This window comes from Lithobates pipiens, unplaced genomic scaffold (genome assembly GCF_037356315.1).
Source record: "Lithobates pipiens isolate NorthernLeopardFrog02 unplaced genomic scaffold, aLitPip1_a1.2 Scaffold_8, whole genome shotgun sequence".
In the NCBI taxonomy this organism is placed as follows: Eukaryota; Metazoa; Chordata; class Amphibia; order Anura; family Ranidae; genus Lithobates; species Lithobates pipiens.
The window spans coordinates 576,047,537-576,066,628 of NW_027507903.1; the positions used below are offsets into that span (position 1 = coordinate 576,047,537).

Consider the following 19,092-nt stretch of genomic DNA (forward strand, 5'->3'; position numbering starts at 1 on the left):
GGACAGTGTCATCACCTTGTGTAACCAGATCGATATTCGCTTTCAGGAGAGGGCCCTAGAAAAAAGACACCAGCACTCCCCATTCTTTAGGCAGCCTGAGCCCCCAGTCCCTTCTCTTCGATCCGAGGAACACCCCCTGCCTACTGAGGAACCTATGCAGTTGGGCTGGACTAAATTATCTCCCAAAGAACGTGCTAGGCGCAGAACTCTGGGCCTATGCCTCTATTGTGGGGCCAAAGGTCATTTCCTTGCCACTTGTTCTCTTCGTCCGGAAAAACGCTCAGGGCTAATACATCTGGAAGGTGGAGTATTAGACCCTGAAATATCACCTTCACCTTCTCGTCTTCTCCTTTCTGTGTTGCTTCATGTCGGTGCTTCCTCTCGTTCGGTCTCAGCACATCTGGATTCCGGAGCCCCTGCCAATTTCATGGATTGGGAAACTGCATCCTCCATGAGACTTTACCCTTTTGCCCCTTACAACGCCATTGGTGGTCTTGGTGATTGATGGCACTGTTCTCCCAGGGGGCCCTATCCGCTCACAGACTATTCCTGTTAAGATGTCAATAGGGAAACTCCACCAGGAGTGGATATCCTTCCTTGTCTTACCTAAGGCTTCATCTCTTATCATATTAGATCTTCCTTGGTTACGGCTCCATTCTCCACACGTTGACTGTTCTGATGGACAGATCCTGGCTTGGGGTTCCTCCTGTTCCTCTTCCTGCCTACTCAAGGGTACCCCAAATGAGAAACTTCCTGTTACCACCATCCCAGTATCTTCTGCTCTTCCCGCTGTATATAGCGATCTCTGGGATGCGTCCTGCAATAGTCGGACTGATGCACTCTCTAGGTTATGTGGTACTCTGGATGAGGGGCCCACCTATGAACCTGAGTCGATCATTCACTCCAGTTCGCATAACCATTTACCTTTGTCTGTCCCTAATCTTCCTTGGACGCACAGCCAGGCTAACTTATCTGCAAGTCCCACAGTTGCTATGCCCTGTGATGCGATTGAGATGGTCGCTACACCTGACAATTCTATTCAGTCGACCTCTGCACCAGTTATGCCAGTCCAGCCCATGCCCAATGAGCTTCCTGCTTCTTGTTCAGCACCTTCGGTGACCTGGCCTCACCCTACTGCTACTATGTCCGTTCAAACCCATTTAAGAGGCTCAATCCATCCTTTGGATAGAATACCTCATTCGGCCAGGAGGGGTTTTCAATCTTTTTCTCAGGGTTCTCTGCATTCTGTTTGTGTTGCAGCTATCCAGCTTGACTCTTGTGGCATGTTACTTTCTAACCAACCTGACCTCAGGGATCCACTGACCTCTGCCCAGTCTGGTGGTCCTGTTATGGATGCCCAGCTAATTTTTAAGGGTGTGGGGGACCCTGCTCAGACTCCAGATCTTCTCATGCCCTTACCCATTCCTAAAAAGCCTTTAGTCCTCAAGTCCTCTCGTCCTCTCCCTACCTCTGTTTCGGTCTCTGAGGATAATCTAAAATATGAGGTTAGTCAAGTTTTGGATTCCCGACTCCGTAAAGGCATTCTTCAGTACCTTGTACTTTGGAAAGGGTTGGGCCCTGAGGAGAGGTCTTGGATCACTGCATCTGAGGACTTTGCTCCCTGTCTGTTAAGGAGGTTCCATCTGGAGTTTCCCTTTAAGCCTGGACCCAGGCGGGGGAGGGGGAGGCCTCGTAAGAGGGGGGGTACTGTCATGGTTATGCAGTGATCTTCCTGTGTTTACTTACCCCCCCTCATGTGTTCAGACTAAGAGGCCAGCCACTTCCACCTGGTGGTTTTTATAACCTCCCCTCTAAGCATGGCTCCACCCCAGGCCCTATCAGGGAGCCCTATATTAACCTGTGCACTGCAGGCCATCAGTGCTGATCAACCATTGTGTATTCATTTTGTGTTTAGCTTCCTGTTACCTGCCGTGTGCTCTTCTGTTGTTCCGTTACCGACTTTGGCGTGCTTTTGACTATCCCCTGTTTGCCTGTGATGCTGACCTTTTGGCGTGTCCCTGTCTATTCCGTCTGCTTGTGGCCCCGACCTTGGCTTCGTCCCTCACCATCCCTATCCTCCTGTTGCCTACTGTGGGTGTGAGCTGGGGGACCCTTGGGGTCGTGACCTGGAGCCAGTTGCAGCCAAGTCCATCCTCACCACTCGAGGCTCTGGTGAACACCTGCTGGCTCTTAGACTCCGCGCCTCAGGGAATCTTATGCTCTAACCCCGGTGGGACCTGTCTCCCGTCCGCAGCAGTCAGCCGTAGGGTCCACAACCTTGCGGTGCACTCCTGATCCCTACGGTGTGCATCTGTCACCTCGCCTCAAGGTGACCTGACAGATGGATTCTGGTTCCTTTTTTAAATTTGGGAAATATTTCCAAAACTTTTGGGGTTCCACCTTGTCTTCTTCCCAGCCTTCCCTCCACAGCTTCTGTAACTGATTTCGCAAAAGGCTCGACTAGGGAGAAATCGAACCTTGTAGACATCTCCTGTTCTTCATCTCCTGAGGAGGACACTTGGGTGCGATGAAAGTCTGCCAATGACATGCTTGGAGCAGGCCTTTCCGTTAGAGATGCCGCTGTCTCCAGTATGGATTCTCGCACCGACTCCCTTATGAGCTCTGTAGCCATCCTTGCATCTGATTCTTTCTCCTTTGTTGCCTCATTGAAGCATGAGCGGCAGGCTAACTTATCTGGCAAGGCAGGCACGCCACATACCCAGCAAGCGTTTGCTGCAGGACGGGTGTGGCGGCTCTGGTGGTGTGATGAAGGTGACTGTCTATAATGGGAGTGGCTGTGGTGTGAGTGGCTATGTCTTGATTGGCAGTAGCGGGAGGAAGATCTTGAGTGGCTTCTACGGGACCTCCTGCTTGAAGCATGACTTGATCTTCCTCTGAGCCTGGAGCTTGCGGCTCTTGACCTGGTAGGACTGCCAGAAACGCAGCGTTAGTGGTCCAGCTCTCTTTTCTCCCCTTCAATACTTACCAAATGAAGGACGGCCTCTTACCTAGTCTGTTGGTGGTGGTCTGCGTGTTTTTTGTTTTTTTTTCCTTTTTCAATTGAGAAGGTAAAGAAGGGCTTGAGAAAGCCCTGGGACAGCTGTTTGTATCTTACCTGAAATTGCAGCGAATCCCAGTCTCCTGTGCAGCGACCAGCAGCATACACAAGAGAAACTGGGTTTTTAGAATCTGCCACCGCCGTTGCAGCAAAAATTACGCTCGCGCACATGTGCAGAATCGTCCCATTCGGGCCATCTTGGAGAAAGGCAACAGCCTCTGATTGCTGAATTACCTCACTCTGTACACGCGCAGAGCGGAGGAGGAGGTACGGCAGCCATGACGGCTCCACAGGTCAGGCGACAGCAAGGCTCAGTAGTCCCCGAGCAGGGGGAAGCAAAAAAGGTTAGCAAAAAAAAATAAAAGGGTAGAAAGGACAGGCAAATAAAGAGTAGGGGCCACTGCAATATCATGAAGCTTCTTTAAAGCTTTCTGTGCCAGCATATCTTCCAGATGCCTCTTAGACCAACAGAACGGGTGTTCCCTCCATAGAAGCTCCTTTAAATACTGTACAGGAGGGACTTCCAAACAGGAGAGGCTTGAACCTGCTGGGGTGAGTGCAGTAAGAGGCCCTTTCCTTGGACTTCTAACCAGGAGAGGCTTTGTCCATCCAATCTGTCAGGAGAGCATAAAAAAGAAAATGCAGCGGGGTGTCTCCCCTTCAAATTTATAGTTAACCAATCCTGTCAGGTTATGGGGGCGGAGTCACAATCCAGTGTGTGCTGCCATGAAGGCATCAGGAAAGTAGCTTATGTCCTTTTTTTTTTTTGCAACTGTGCGTTTGTTGTACAACTGCTACCTACGTTGGATGCAGTCACTCTTTGGTCAACAATTTTCCACCCAGCTCCTTTGATTTTTTTTTTTTAGTCAAGTTTTCTTTGAGCTGGATGGTGGTGACACCCACAGCTCACATTTTATGAAGAATTGGATGACATTTGAGCCACGTGTGGCTTCGACTTAACCCCCTCCACTACCAGAGTAACTGTCACCCTACACCAAGTCAACCAAGTCATTCAGGAACACAAGCAGTCTTTACTGAAAAAATGCATAGAAGTACAGTCTTGGCAAAGTAACTTCTTACATGAAATCCTGTATAGAGGTGCTCTAGTGCCCTTAGGGTAATCATACCAGAGTTAGCAGCAAGTCCATAGTCCTTTAGAGGCAATAAAGTCCATAAAGCTAAAAAATCCACAAGAAGCAGTAAAGGCAAAAAATCCATAGCTAGCAGCTAGTAGTCCAAAGATTACTCAGATTCCCAGTCCCTCAGGGAAAACAGACCCCCCCCACCGGGGCCAGTCTACATCTTGGGAGTGTTTCCCAGGCAGCGCTCTCAGGGTATTTAGAATTTCAGTGAGCCCTATTTATGTGGATTTCTAGAACATTGGTGGGAAAATCTAGCCAATTAATTGCTCAGATCAACCACACATCTACATTGTAACATTTTGCACTTGGCTGGCTCAGTTATCATGAGGGCACTAGCAAAGACAGGAGAAACAGGAAAAATAACGGACGGGTGGATACTTGTAATACTAAGGTTAGCCCCCTTTTTTTTTTTTTTTTAACTTTACTAATTGATATCATTAATTATTACTTATTTACAATACGTATGGTTTATAATATATATATGTTTTACATTGTCTATCAACTTTATTAATAATTTCTATATAATATAATATTTTATTTAATAACAGATGCAATTTGGGGAATACAATAATGAAGTAATTTAATATCTATTTACAACAATGTATGAATAATTAATATTTGAACAATTTAAGTATATTGACAGTCATTAATATATATTTACATTATTGGTGGCAATTCAATTTTATTAGTACTTACAATTCCCATTTTTCATTTGTTTATTTTTGTAAATTTTATTGGTTTCCTCTAATTAAAATCATTATATCAAAATACTGGTAAATACCATATGGTGGCACATTTAACATCTCGGTCACTTCATAGTGCCATCGGGCCACACATTATAATTAATAATTAAAGATCAATATACTAGCTTGATTTCTATAAAAAATATTTTAACAAATGTCCTATTATAGGATTAGGTCCATATATCTATATAATATTTAATCTGGCGGCCATAGTGGGCTGTTTGGCCAGAATGTTTCTGGCCTACTTGCTATATATTAGCTAAGAATTAATATACACTCATAACACTCTTATAAATATAAATCTTTTTAGGAGCTGCCTTGATTGCTAACATCATCTTTAGAATTATCTACTGTATTTCAGGTACGATATACTTTCTTTTACGTATATATCTATATATTTAGTTACTCTCTTATACAATGAAGGATTTTCTCTCCACATCACGGGAAAGGAGGGGATCTCCCCGTGATGGGTTTGAAAATATATCTTATCTTATCTACCTTTTTTTCACTTAGGACAGTTTGCTTTGCCCCAGTGTCTCTCAAGGGTTGGGAGCCTTTAGCTCCAATTGCCCATCAATGCTAGGGACTTGGTCTCTCTTTTACATCTTGCTGGTCTTTCGGCCCTTCCTGTTGGAGTGACCACATTGGAAGGCTTCAAGGGGGTAAAATAACCATCGGCAACATCCACCCTGGTTCTTTGTTGTGTTTTTAATTACAAACCTGATGGAATGTCTATTCAACACACTGTTCTGAATATGTAAGTGATCATCACAACAGTGAAGTATATACAATATATTATGTATGCATGTCTTTTTGAAGATCAGAATTTTTTCTAATGTATATTTAATTTTCTGTTTTAATAGATTATTTTTTACACTTGTACATACCCCTGAAGAAGGAGATTCAGTCTCTCTGAAACGCGTAGGGTATTTCAAGTAACCAGTATATGTACAGATTACCAGTGTATTTATGCATTTCTTGTTTTATGTATTCTCTTAATCTTTTCAATAAAAAAAACTCTTTTGTATCCTTAAAATCTGATATTTACTGTACGTGCCTTAAAAGTCCAACACTAGGGGTATTCCAAATTTTGGTCTATAACATTGGATGTGGCACACAAAACTGTAAAATTATTTCCTCCCACATATATCTTACAGGAAAAATAACACATTAACCCCTTTGAAGGCACCTGCCCACATGCCCACATGCTTGTCTAGCCAGAGAAGGAACAACACCGTAGGAAAAGATGGGGGTACTTGTAGTCACTGATGTTGGTGACTTCTGTCATCGTTGAAATTGCTAGTGGGACATTTCCCAGAGCTGTATCTGGTGGTGGCACATTTAGTTCAGAGGCATTATGGGATCAGAATTGTCTCCTCAAAGCTGCCATACCACTTGTTCTTGAAGATCTGTTAGCTTGGAACAGAAAATGCAAATTTGTGATTAAACAGTACTGCAGATCCTCGGAAGCCTGTTTATTAACATGTCAATATGCTTGTGAGGGCTTTAGCGGCGGAGGAGGTGATAAATAATATAGACACTGATCAAATTTCTTTAGCCTTGTGTCTACATGTCTCCATCATTTACAGTGCTGAATATCATCCCACACTTAATCACCAACACACTCAATATATTGAACTGAAGCCTACACAGCATGTGTTATGTATGGGAGCAGAGCGATAATAACTACTTTGTTTTTCGAAGGAGAAGCTGGGTACATTTTAAAGTGTTTTATTAGCTGGGATTTCTTTTAAAGAGCTTTTCTTGCATCCTTGTTCATGAGAAAGCAAAATATTGGGTTTACTTACCATATAGGCCTTATGCCGCATACACACGAGCGGACTGTATGGCGTACTTAGTTCGTCATACAATCCGACGGACAGTCCGTCGTACTTTCCACTGAACGGACTTGACCACACACGGATACCCAAACAGTCCGTCGAAAGCTTGCGCGATGACGTGTACAGCACGTACGACGGGACTAGAAATAGGAAGTCCAATACACAGCAAAGCACCCTTCCGCCGTGTAAATCCTTTCTGGGCATGTGCCGTTCTTAGTCCGTCGAACTAGCATACTGACGAGCGGATTGTCCGCTGAAACCAAAGTACGACGGACAGAATTTCGAAAAATCCGAAATTCTTAGTACGCCGGACTGCACGCTGAAAAAGTCCGCTGAAGCCCACACACGAGCGGACTGTCCGCTGAAATGTATGTACGCGGCATAATGCACCCTTGGCCTTTAGCCCTGGCCCATGAGATTCCAGCATTTCGGTGCAGGAGAAAGGCACAGATGCACCATCCAGCCAGTTAAAACTCTAATGCCGCGTACACACGATCGGAATTTCGGCCAGCAAAAGACTGATGAGAGCTTTTCATCGGAAAATGCGACCGTGTGTATGCTCCATCGGAATTTAGCTGGCCGAATTAGCGCCAGCAAAAATTTGAGAGCATGTTCTCAATTTTTTTCAACGGAAAAACTTTCTATCGGAAATTCAGATTGTGTGTATGCAATTCTGACGGATGGAAGCTATTAGCTACTGGGTATTGAACTTCCTTTTTCTAGTCCTGTCATACATGTTGTACATCACCGCATTCTTGACGGTTGGAATTTGGTGTGACCGCATGTATGCAAGACAGCTTGAGTAAAATCCAGTCGGAATTCCATCTGGAAAAGCATCAGAGCTTTTTTTCTGACCAAAATTCCGATTGTGTGTGCATAAGGCTAGGTTCACACATGTCCCGCGTGAACCCAGCGGTTCAGCTGTGAATTTAGATCTGACTCAGATGCAAAATTTTGGAGCCAGCGGCCACTGGTGTCTTTAACACTAGTTAGTTGTTAAGGAGTGGGCCAGTTGCTGTGTCCTTAACAACAGATGACTCATCAGCTGTCAGCGGGGTTCTCCACTGGCAGCTGAAGGTAAGTAAAAAAAAATGCCAGACAATAAAAAAATAGTGAAAAAATGGTGTGTGGTCTTTTGGATTTGGTGTGTGGATTTTGAGGGGAACCCCCACTCCCAATATCCATACCAGAGCCTTATCCGAGCACGTGGCATCATCGAACCAGCATGCGAGATCACAGTGGGTGGTATCACCAGGTGACGTCACCAGGTGGCCCCGCCCATTAACTATTTAAGAACTGTCACACGGGGGACATTGTTCTTTTATTTTTAATAAAGTAATTTTCAAAAACTGTCTGTATTTTTATTTTTTACTTTTTTTGGTGAATGAGTAGAGGTACAATGTACCCCATACTCATTCACATAGTGGGGGGGGCAGGATCTGGGAGCCCCCTTGTTCCAACAACCACCACTCAGGGTTGTGGGAAAGAGGTCCTTGTCTCCATCAACATGGGGACCCCTAGAGCCCCCCTGCCCCAAAGCACCCGCCATATTGAGGGCATGTGGCTTGGTATAGTTCGGGGGGTGAGGTGCGAGCCTTCCTGGCTGCATACTCGGATAAGGATCTTTTTTTTTTTTTTTTTTTTAATTGGCATGGGACCTAAGGGTCCGGAAAGGACTGGTATGTTTTTTTTTGGATCGAATTTGTGTTCAAAACTGATCCAATGTGAGATTCAGAGGCATTCTCATAAAAGGCAATAGCCTGGAATTTGCATCTGAACCACAACGCAGTGCTCAAAAAATGCATAGGACTCTTTTCAAATTAGCAGTTAATTTGCACTCCTGCTGCACTGCACGTATGTGAACCACGTCCAAAGAAAGCCGACTTAATTCACATGTCATGCGATTCCAATGCGGTTCAAAACGCATCCAATTTGCATATATGTGAACCAAGCCTAAGACTGTTTGCAGTCCTAGCATTTGTCCCTGGGTGCATACTGCCCTAAACATTAGTACCCCTCGGTGGACCATCCAATCACAGTAGCTTTCAGCCTCTCGGGCTGCTGGCATCGGGCTAGACTGTGCCTTTCACCCTCACCTAAATGCCCGGATCTCATGCAGCAGGGTTAAATGCCCAGTATGCATAAGGCCTTATGCAGTCTTCAGTTTGGGCTACTGACATCATCTTTATTTACTCCTCAACGGCAATCCTTCCTTCTGGACTGAGTGGTGCTCACTTAGGTCCGGTTCACACCGCTGCGGGTGAGAGATCCGGATGTGATTCGCACCGCACTGCAGTGCAAATCATATCCGATCTCCGTAGCGATCCGAGTTCAGCCATACAGATAGTATGGCTGAATTCGCATCGCTCCCGCCGCAAACTCGCACGGGACCCTTTTTTTGGTCCGCAGCAGAATCGGATCGCATGGGTGTTCACACCATGCGATCCGATTCCTGTGCGAGTGTGCAGATCGCACTGCGATATGCGGACGGATCTGGGGGTGTCATTAACATTTCATTGACACTCCCAGCAGTCCGCATAGGGCAGTGTGAACTGCCGGCGGCAGGCATGCGATCCTAAATTAGGCTAGGTTCACACCATAGCGATGCGGGAACGCCGCGAATCCGCAGCGTTTTCCCGCATCGCATGCCTGCCGCCGGCAGTTCACACTGCCCTATGCGGACTGCTGGGAGTGTCAATGAAATGTTAATGACACCCCCAGATCCATCCGCATATCGCAGTGCGATCTGCACACTCGCACAGGAATCGGATCGCATGGTGTGAACACCCATGCGATCCGATTCTGCTGCGGACCAAAAAAAGGGTCCCGTGCGAGTTTGCGGCGAGAGCGATGCGAATTCAGCCATACTATCTGTATGGCTGAACTCGCATCGCTACGGAGATCGGATGTGATTTGCACTGCAGTGCGGTGCGAATCACATCCGGATCTCTCACCCGCAGCGGTGTGAACCGGACCTTAGCCTAATTTTGTCCAGGAGTATCGGGAGCCCAGTCTGTGCAATTATGGGCCCCATCGATTGTATAGTTGACAGCCTGGGTTTGCAGGACGTTGATTGTATGATGCAAGCCAATGTTCAACCCAAAAGTCAAGCAGGGCAACAGTACCAGAATAGAAGTTTAGATTTTGTTTTTAAAGAAATGCTGGACAATGGCTAATTTGATTTTAACCACAAGGTGAAGTTTTCTATTTCTCAATGAGAAATAGAAAAGGAAGATTACAGACAGGAAGAGAGTTTAATTAGAAATCTTAGTGCCAGGTATTATCTGCCAGGGTTCATGTATTGTAGAGTAATAGCATCAAAGATACATTCATTAGCCTTTTATAAGATGCTAGCCATGACCATGTAAGATTCGTGTGTGCCCTTGAACAGGAACCTTGAACGTAAAACACAGATACGATAATTTATGTATTTGTTATTTATTATAATTTGTGATAGTGACCTGTATAGAGAGAGAAAGAGAGAGAGTGAGTTCATTAATATCCACAAGCCCTATAGCAGAAGCTGAAAATAACTATACAATAAAATCATACAAAGAGGCCAGGACAAGGTGTGTTTCTCTGCAGAGAGACCGCTGCTTCCACAAAGAAAGCAACAATCCTTGTCTGCAGCATTCTGGAAGGGAACAGGCTGCTTTCTAAAGAAAGCAAACTGTAAGAACTTGCACACTTCGAGGGGAGATTTACTAAAACTAGAGTGTAAAAAAATCCAGCACAGCTCTGCATAGAAACCAATCAGCCTCCAGGTTTGATTGTCAAAGTTTAATAGAACAAGCTGAAGTTAGGAACCGATTGGCTACCATGCACAGCTGCACCAGATTCTGTGTGCTCCAGTTTTGCAATGCACGTAAATCGCAGAGGGTGGCCCTGCGTGTTCCTGTGTGGCTCACATGCAGTTCTGTGCAGTGCGATTTCAGTCCATTCATTTTGAATAGGTAGAATTCGGACCGCACAACACCATCAGCCTGGTTTTATCACAAGTGTCTGAGAACTTGTCAGAAGTTATGCTGATAACAGAAGAATGGAGCAGGAGACAGCTACAGGACATTGTACTTTGGAGAGAGATAATAAAGCACTGCAGATATATGTCTCCAGCTCAAATTTCATGAATCGGGTGTAGCGCTTGGTTGCTACTAATAACTAACATCCACCATGTCACCCTGCTGCTAGACCTCCATCTATAACTTCTGAGACAATGAACAGACATTTGCGTTGTTTTGTTTTATTTATTGGGGGATATAACTTGGTTGGGGAAAGGAAATATGGGATGCCTATAGAACAATTGCTTTGCCATCATGGTTAAGAATTAGAACAAAAAGGTTGAGCCGTGACTTATTAATGTACAAAACCAGTGAACACTATTCTGTACTACTTCTCCTGGATCTCTCTGCTGCCTTCGACACAGTGGACCACCCCCTCCTCCTCAATAAACTCCACTCTTTCAGTCTCCATGAATGTACTCTTAGCTGGTTCTCATCCTACCTATCCCACCGCTCCTTCAGTGTCCCTTACAATTCTACTTCCTCCTCTTCTCTTGCTTTCTCCGTTGGGGTTCCCCAAGGTTCTGTTCTTGGACCTCTCCTTTTCTCAATCTACACCACCTTCCTGGGTCAGTTGATTGACTCCCACGGCTTTAAATATCATCTCTACGCTGATGACACCCAAATCTATCTCTCCAGCCCCCAGCTCTCTCCATCTGTCTCCTCACACGTTACCAACTTACTAGCAGACATATCAGCCTGGATGTCACATCACTTCCTCAAACTCAACCTATCCAAAACCAAGCTCATGATATTTCCTCCCTCAGGTGCCGCTTCCCCTGATTTCTGTCAATATCAACGGCTCAACTATCAACTTGTCCTCTTACGTCAAGGTGTAATCATGGACTCCGAACTAACCTTTCGGCCCCACATCCTAATGCTATCCAAAATTTGCAGCCTCAACCTCCGCAACATCTCCAAGATACGCCCCTTCCTAACCAATGTCACCACAAAGCTTCTAATCCACTCCCTGGTCTAATCCACTCCTGCCTCGCCTACTGCAACTCCCTCCTCATTGGCTTACCTCTAAATAGGCTATCCCCACTTCAATCCATCGTGAACGCTGCTGCCAGGCTCATCCACCTCACAAACCGCTCAGCGTCTGCTATACCCCTCTGCCACTTAGTCACCAAATTAAATTCAAGATACTAACTATAACTTATGCCGCGTACACACGATCAAACAAGCGGGTGGAAAAGTCTGGCAAACTCAAGTCCGCCAAACAATCCCCCCGTGTGTAGACTCCGGCATACTTTTTTGACCCGAAAGTACGGCGGACTTAGAATGTAGTTTTACACTCCAATCTTCCCGCCGGACTCGCATTTCGGCAGACAATCCGGCCGTGTGTGTGCCAGTCCGCCGTACTTTTGAAATGAACGGACTTTTCCCGCCCGGAGAAAAGTCCGCTCATTTCGAGCGGGTCTCCAGGTAGGCGGGGCCCGCGAAGGATATGTCGCTGGCCCCACCGTCTGGTATGGACTTAAAGGGGAACCCCAACGCCGAAAAAATAAAAAATCGGCGTGGGGGTCCCCCCAAAGTCCACAACAGACCCTTGTCCGAGCACGCTACCCGGCCTGCCAGGAAAGGAGGGGCGAGCGAGCGCCCCCCCTCCTGAGCCGTACCAGGCCGCGTGCCCTCAACATGGGGGGTTCCTTGGGGAAGGGGGGGGCCCCAAAGCACCTTGTCCCCATGTTGATGAGGACAAGGGCCTCTTCCCGACAACCCTGGCCGTTGGTTGTCGGGGTCTGCGGGCGGGGGGCTTATCGGAATCCGGGAGCCCCCTTTAATAAGGGGGCCCCCGGATACTGGCCCCCCACCCTATGTGAATGAGTATGGGGTACAATGTACCCCTACCCATTCACCTGTAAAATAAAGTACAAAAAAAAAACAACACACAAGATAAAATAATTTATTGCACAGCTCCGGAGGTCTTCCGTCTTCGGGGATCTTCTCGCCGGACTCCTCCACTATCTTCTTGTAGCTCTTTTACTAGCGGAGGAGCCCGGCATTCTTCTTCGTCACCGCGGCCTCTTCTTCCGACTTCGAGGGTCTTGTCCCCCTCTTCGGTTCTTCTGCCGGGCCACCGCGCCTTCTTATAGCTCTTTTACAGGCGGTGGCCCGGTCTTCTGTCGCTGCCGCCGCGCCACCGCCTTCCGTTCTTCTTCTTCTTCTCCTGGAGATGTTGACTCGACGTTCTCTCCGGCCGCAATGCCAGGGACGTGCTGCGCTGCCACTTATTTAGGGACAAGGGGCGGTGTCACATGGGTTGATGTCACATGGGTTGGTGTCACATGGTGACCCCGCCCCCTTATTATGTCACAGTCCCGGAGGATGCTGGGACTGTCGCCATGTGACATCAACCCATGTGACCAACCCATGTGACATCAACCTATGTGACACCGCCCCTTGTCCCTATACAAGTGGCAGCGCAGCGCGTCCCTGGCATTGTGGCCGGAGAGAACGTCGAGTCAATATCTCCAGGAGAAGAAGAAGAAGAACGGAAGGCGGCGGCGGCGACAGAAGACCGGGCCACCGCCTGTAAAAGAGCTATAAGAAGGTGCGGTGGCCCGGCAGAAGAACCGAAGAGGGGGACAAGGCCCCTGAAGTCGGAAGAAGAGGCCGCGGCGACGAAGAAGAATGCCGGGCTCCTCCGCTAGTAAAAGAGCTACAAGAAGATAGCGGAGGAGTCCGACGAGAAGACCCCCGAAGACGGAAGACTCCGGAGCTGTGCAATAAATTCTTTTATCTTGTGTGTTGTGTTTTTTTTTGTACTTTATTTTACAGGTGAATGGGTAGGGGTACATTGTACCCCATACTCATTCACATAGGGTGGGGGGCCGGTATCCGGGGGCCCCCTTATTAAAGGGGGCTCCCGGATTCCGATAAGCCCCCCGCCCGCAGACCCCGACAACCAACGGCCAGGGTTGTCGGGAAGAGGCCCTTGTCCTCATCAGCATGGGGACAAGGTGCTTTGGGGTGGGGGGGCCGCGCGTCCCCCCCTTTCCCCAAGGCACCCCCCATGTTGAGGGCACGCGGCCTGGTACGGCTCAGGAGGGGGGTGGCGCTCGCTCGCCCCTCCTTTCCTGGCCAGCCGGGTAGCGTGCTCGGACAAGGGTCTGTTGTGGACTTTGGGGGGACCCCCACACCGATTTTTTTCGGCGTTGGGGTTCCCCTTTAAGTCCATACCAGGCGGCGGGGCCAGCGACGTATCCTTCGCGGGCCCCGCCTACCTGGAGACGCGCTCGAAATGAGCGGACTTTCCTCCGCGTGTGTGGGCGAGTCCGTTCATTTCAAAAGTAGGGCGGATAGTACGGCGGACTTAGTACGCTGTATTAGTCCGCTGAAAAAGTACCGTGTGTGGGCAAGTAGCCCGTTCGGAAAGTCCGACGGACAGTCTGGCGGTAAGTCCGCCAGACTAAGTACGTCGGACAGACAGCTACGTGTGTACGCGGCTTTACAAAGCCATCCACAATCTGGCCCCCAGCTACATCTCTAACCTAGTCTCAAAATACCAACCTAATCATTTTCTTCGCTCCTCCCAAGACATACTGCTCTCAAACTCCCTTGTCACCTCATCCCATGCTCGCCTTCAGGACTTCTGCAGAGCCTATCTCATCCTCTGATTTTCTCCTACTTTATCCACTTTCATATGATCCCTGAAAACTCATCTCTTCAGAGAAGCCTATCTGGCCCCCACCTAACTGTCCATTTATCTTCTCAATCAGCACATCGCCCACAGTTATTACCTCTTGCATCTCTTGACCTTCCCTCTTAGATTGTAAGCTCTAAAGAGCAGGGTCCTCTGATTCCTACTGTATAAGTGTATTGTATTTGTACTGTCTACCCTCAAGTTATAATGCCCTACGTAAACTGTTACTGCTATATAAATCCTGTACAATAATAATAATAATATCTGCAGTCACTTCCCCTGCACCATGCAGACTATTTTTCCTCCTCTGCGTATCTCCTGCAGAATGTTGCTCCCAGGACTTTCACCCTCCTTCACAAACTTCCACTGTAGATCATTCATTTTCCTGTCACATAATACTCTTTTGAAAAAAGAGACCACTCTGAACAGTCTGTTGCTGGCTAGAATTGATTGCACTGTTACTAGGCCAGAGGTCTGCAGTACCCCTCCCCGGCAGCCTAGTAATTTAGTAGAAAGTGCTGGTTGGTGGACTACTGTTCCCAGATAGTCCGACCTGTAAATCCTGTGCCCTCAGGCCACATCGATTTGACACTTTCCCAGCAGTCTCTCCTCTGGCCTCGCACCCAGCTCCCCTGGCATGTCTCATCCACAAATCCACTACGGCCCACTCACCGACCTTCTCCTGCCCTGAGTCCATGATGGAGAACTTTAACTGGACATATGTTCCAACAGCGTCTTCAGCCCCTCTGTTCCGGAACACTTCATCCATGACTGTGTATGGATGAAGATCCTTCATCTATGACCATGTAAAGATGAGGCTCCTTCCCAGCTCTCCCAGGCTCCTCCACTAGGCCTTGCAGCCCCCTCAGATGGGGATGGGGCCCCTGCTGCTGCCTAGTACTCCATTCTCCACGTCTCCCGGCCAACAACTCCCCCCAGTGGCCTGTTACTTCAGCTTATATGGGAGGCATGCCCCCTGCCAATTCTAGTTGGGGATTGGTCGGGGCTCCTCACATGAGCTGCCTGCCATTCCAGACTTAGGTCCTGCCCCTCTTCCAGATCATTCTCCCCTGGAAGCAGGGGAGGTGCCTAAGAACTAGAGCCACACCACCACCGGACTAACCACTCCCTGCCCCCAGATCCAAACAAGCAGGCCTAATCTAAAGCATAGGCCTGCCTAAATTTACCTACACTGGCAGTCTGCTCCTTCCCAGCTCTCCCAGGCTCCTCCGCTAGGCCTTGCAGCCCCCTCAGATGGGGATGGGGCCCCTGCTGCTGCCCAGTACTCCATTCTTCACGTCTCCCAGCCAACAACTCCCCCCAGTGGCCTGTTACTTCAGGTTATATGGGAGGCCTGCCCCCTGCCAATTCTAGTTGGGGATTGGTCAGGGCTCCTCACATGAGCTGCCTGCCATTCCAGACCTAGGTCCTGCCCCTCTTCCAGATCATTCTGCCCTGGAAGCAGGTGAGGTGCCTAAGAACTAGAGCCACACCACCACCGGACTAACCACTCCCTGCCCCCAGATCTAAACAAGCAGGCCTAGTCTAAAGCATAGGCCTGCCTAAATTTACCTACACTGGCAGTCTCCCTGACAAAAAAAATCCTCACTCTAGCATCTACCTATGGTAGAGGGTGCTACACAGGTTTACATCCACTTTAACAAATAAAGAAGGGTTAGAGGATATACTGTATCTCAGTATAAACAGTCCAATGTGTTCCAGTTAAAAAGATCACAAAAGTTACAACACGTAGAGGAACCCTTGAAATAACTTTCTGTTCTCTGGAACCCTTGCTAAAAATTGCTCGATCTATAACTCATGATAAATGAGTGTGATGGTCAGTTGGAAGAATGCTCCTTACACTTGGAAGAATTACCCCTTTACAAATAAATACAAAAATCAGCGGTGTCCGTGGAAACTCCGACGCAGAAATAGCTCATTGCTCAAGGAACCCCTCAAAACCTCTGGAGGAACCCTGGTTGAGAAATTCTGAGTTAGAATACGCCTAATGGGTGAGGAAGGTAAGTAATTCAGAAGAATTCTAAAGAGCCCAAAGGGCCTTTCAGTTTCTCTGGATGTATCAGGAATACCTGAATCAGAAGTGTTCTGAGTTGGGTGTGTGTCGGTTATAGAGCAAATACAGGGTCCATGTATCAAATAACTTTTTTTATAAGGTTATCTTGATTAGACATGTAAAAATTTGGATGAAATTTGCGTGATTTTGAGATTTAGATATATTCAAATCTCCAAATCACAATAAATAAATAAATTGGAATTAATTTGTTCCATTTGGATGATGTGATGTGACAGTTTGAGCCTTTTGTTAATTTTTGAATCATCCGAAATAACGAATGATCCAAATTGATTCTGATCTATTCATTTTTATTCTAGAGTGTGCAGCGTGAATAATCTTTTTTTGTATTGGGGTTGAAATTGAGAGACCATTCAATTCATTTGTATTATTATTTAATTTGACTTAACATAACAAATGAATACATACTAATTTGGATCATTTGTTTTATTCAGATGAGGCTGGTTTCACACCTCCGTGCATAGCGACTCACAGCAAGGTTCCGATGCGTCCCTGTTCTCAGTTTCAGGTCTGATTTCAGTTGTAATTTTTGGCTGAATTCGGACCTGAAATGGACCAGAAGACGCACAGGAATCCTGTGCAATTCACTCCACAGCCGTCCCAGAACTGTATGAAATGGCACCATAGAGAGCTGGTCACAGGCTCCTGACATGCGAATTAGATGCAGGGAAAGCCACATCCAATTTACAATAGCGTGAACCCAGCCTGAGAGTGGTGCGGTAGTCCTGGACTCTTGGATTATCAGAGGATTCTTTTTAATTACCATTATTCATTATTGTAAAAACTGTACTACATATGAAATGGAAACATAATACAGTAAATACTGTAAGGTATAAAACGCAAATATGATGATTCCTACTTATTATCTTATTATTATTATATTATCACCCCCATCAAATCATTCTCTGCAGCCATTACCTTTTGTACCACCACCCCCTCCCATTAGAATGTAAGTTCTACGAGCAGGGCCCTCCTGTACCTTTTGTATTGTACTGTAATTGTGTTGTCCCCCCTATACATTGTAAAGCGTTGCGTAAACTGTTGGCGCTATATAAATCGTGTATAATAATAATTATCTAAAGACATGCTGGTAGGCTAATCGGATCCTGTCTAAATTGGCCCTAGCATGTATGAATGTGTATTAGGGACCTTAGGATGTAAGCTCCTTCAGGGTAGGGACTGATGTGAACGTACAATGTATATGTAAAGCGCTGCGTATATAAGTACCTGAAATAAATAAATAATTAACAATAAATTGTGTTTGGGTTGGATGGAGGTGGATCCATCAGAATCTCTGAATCATAACATAACAATAAATCTGAAATTAATTTCGTTCTATTCGTTACTTTCAGATGCACGAGACACCAGCCGATCTCATCCAATCAGCTCATTCCATTTCTCTTTGTGGGTTGGACTAGCAGGGATATAGCCAATCTTCTGAAATAACAAAAGAATAACAGAACTTCTGAAAATACGAATTGATTGAACAACGAATATAAGAAATGAATCTGAATACACAAAATGAATTCCGAAAACGAATCAGTCTAACATATTGATTAAAAAAAAAAAAATGATTTACTTGACGAATAAATACGAAACAAAACAAATGTTTCCATTGTGCACATCTCTAATCTTGACGTTTGCTTCCAGTTTGTGTAAAAGCATGAGTTTGTAGCATGTTTTTTTGAGAGGTCTAAGTTGGAAGGAAGGTGCAGTTTGATCCAACATGGCAGTCATATATTTTTTTACCAGAAAAACAAGTTGTTTAAATGTATTATTATTTATTTATTTGAAATTATTTATTTCAAATTGAGAGCTAGCTTGGAATAGTAGCAAAGAAGTAGAAAGGGGACATATCCTCTCATCACATGATCCAAATAGGGTTAAAGGAGAAGTAGAGCCAAAGCTCATTTGGCTGCACTTCTTCTGTGGATCACAGGAGTGCAGTTCATTCTGCATTCCTGTGACTCGTTTTCAGCAGACAGCAGGCTGAAGCCCGCTGTTGGCTGACGTCACAGAGCTGGTTCAGACTGGGGCAGGATCACGACAATAAAAGTTAGTATCTGCCCACAACCCTGGAACAGCACCTGGCTCAGCCTCTCAGCAAGCCGCTGAGAGCCTGAGCCAGCTGCTCCCGCCCCCTCCACAGCCCAGCGCTGTGGAGGGGGCGGGAGCGGGCAGAGAGAGGGGGGGGACTGGGCAGAGAGCCGGTGACTGACAGTCAGCAGTTCTCTGCTCACGGACCTCTGAGACTCAAGTGATCGGCAGTGTTTGAGCTCTCGGTTCTCAGGTTTAGAGCTGGCAGAGGACAGATGCAGCATTGGACCGATGCTGCATTCACCTAGGTAAGTATGATTTAAAAAAAAAAAAAAAAAACTTCTCTTAACCACTTGCTGACCGCCAAACGCCGATATACGTCGGCAGAAGGGCTCATACAGGCAGAATCATGTTCCTGTACATTGCCCTTTAAGAGGAAGCCAGCAGGCGCGCGACAAGCTCCGTGAGTCGG

General features: G+C 46.6%; 1 long non-coding RNA gene across 1 annotated transcript in view; it reads left to right on the plus strand.

Moving 5' to 3' along the window:
- LOC143963707 (uncharacterized) overlaps positions 1-18,190 on the plus strand; it is a 398,416-nt gene extending 380,226 nt beyond the window's left edge. The window contains exon 3 of the long non-coding RNA XR_013271028.1: positions 17,936-18,190. This is a non-coding gene — a long non-coding RNA (uncharacterized LOC143963707). The remainder of the gene's footprint in view (positions 1-17,935) is intronic.
- Positions 18,191-19,092: the final 902 nt, after the last annotated feature.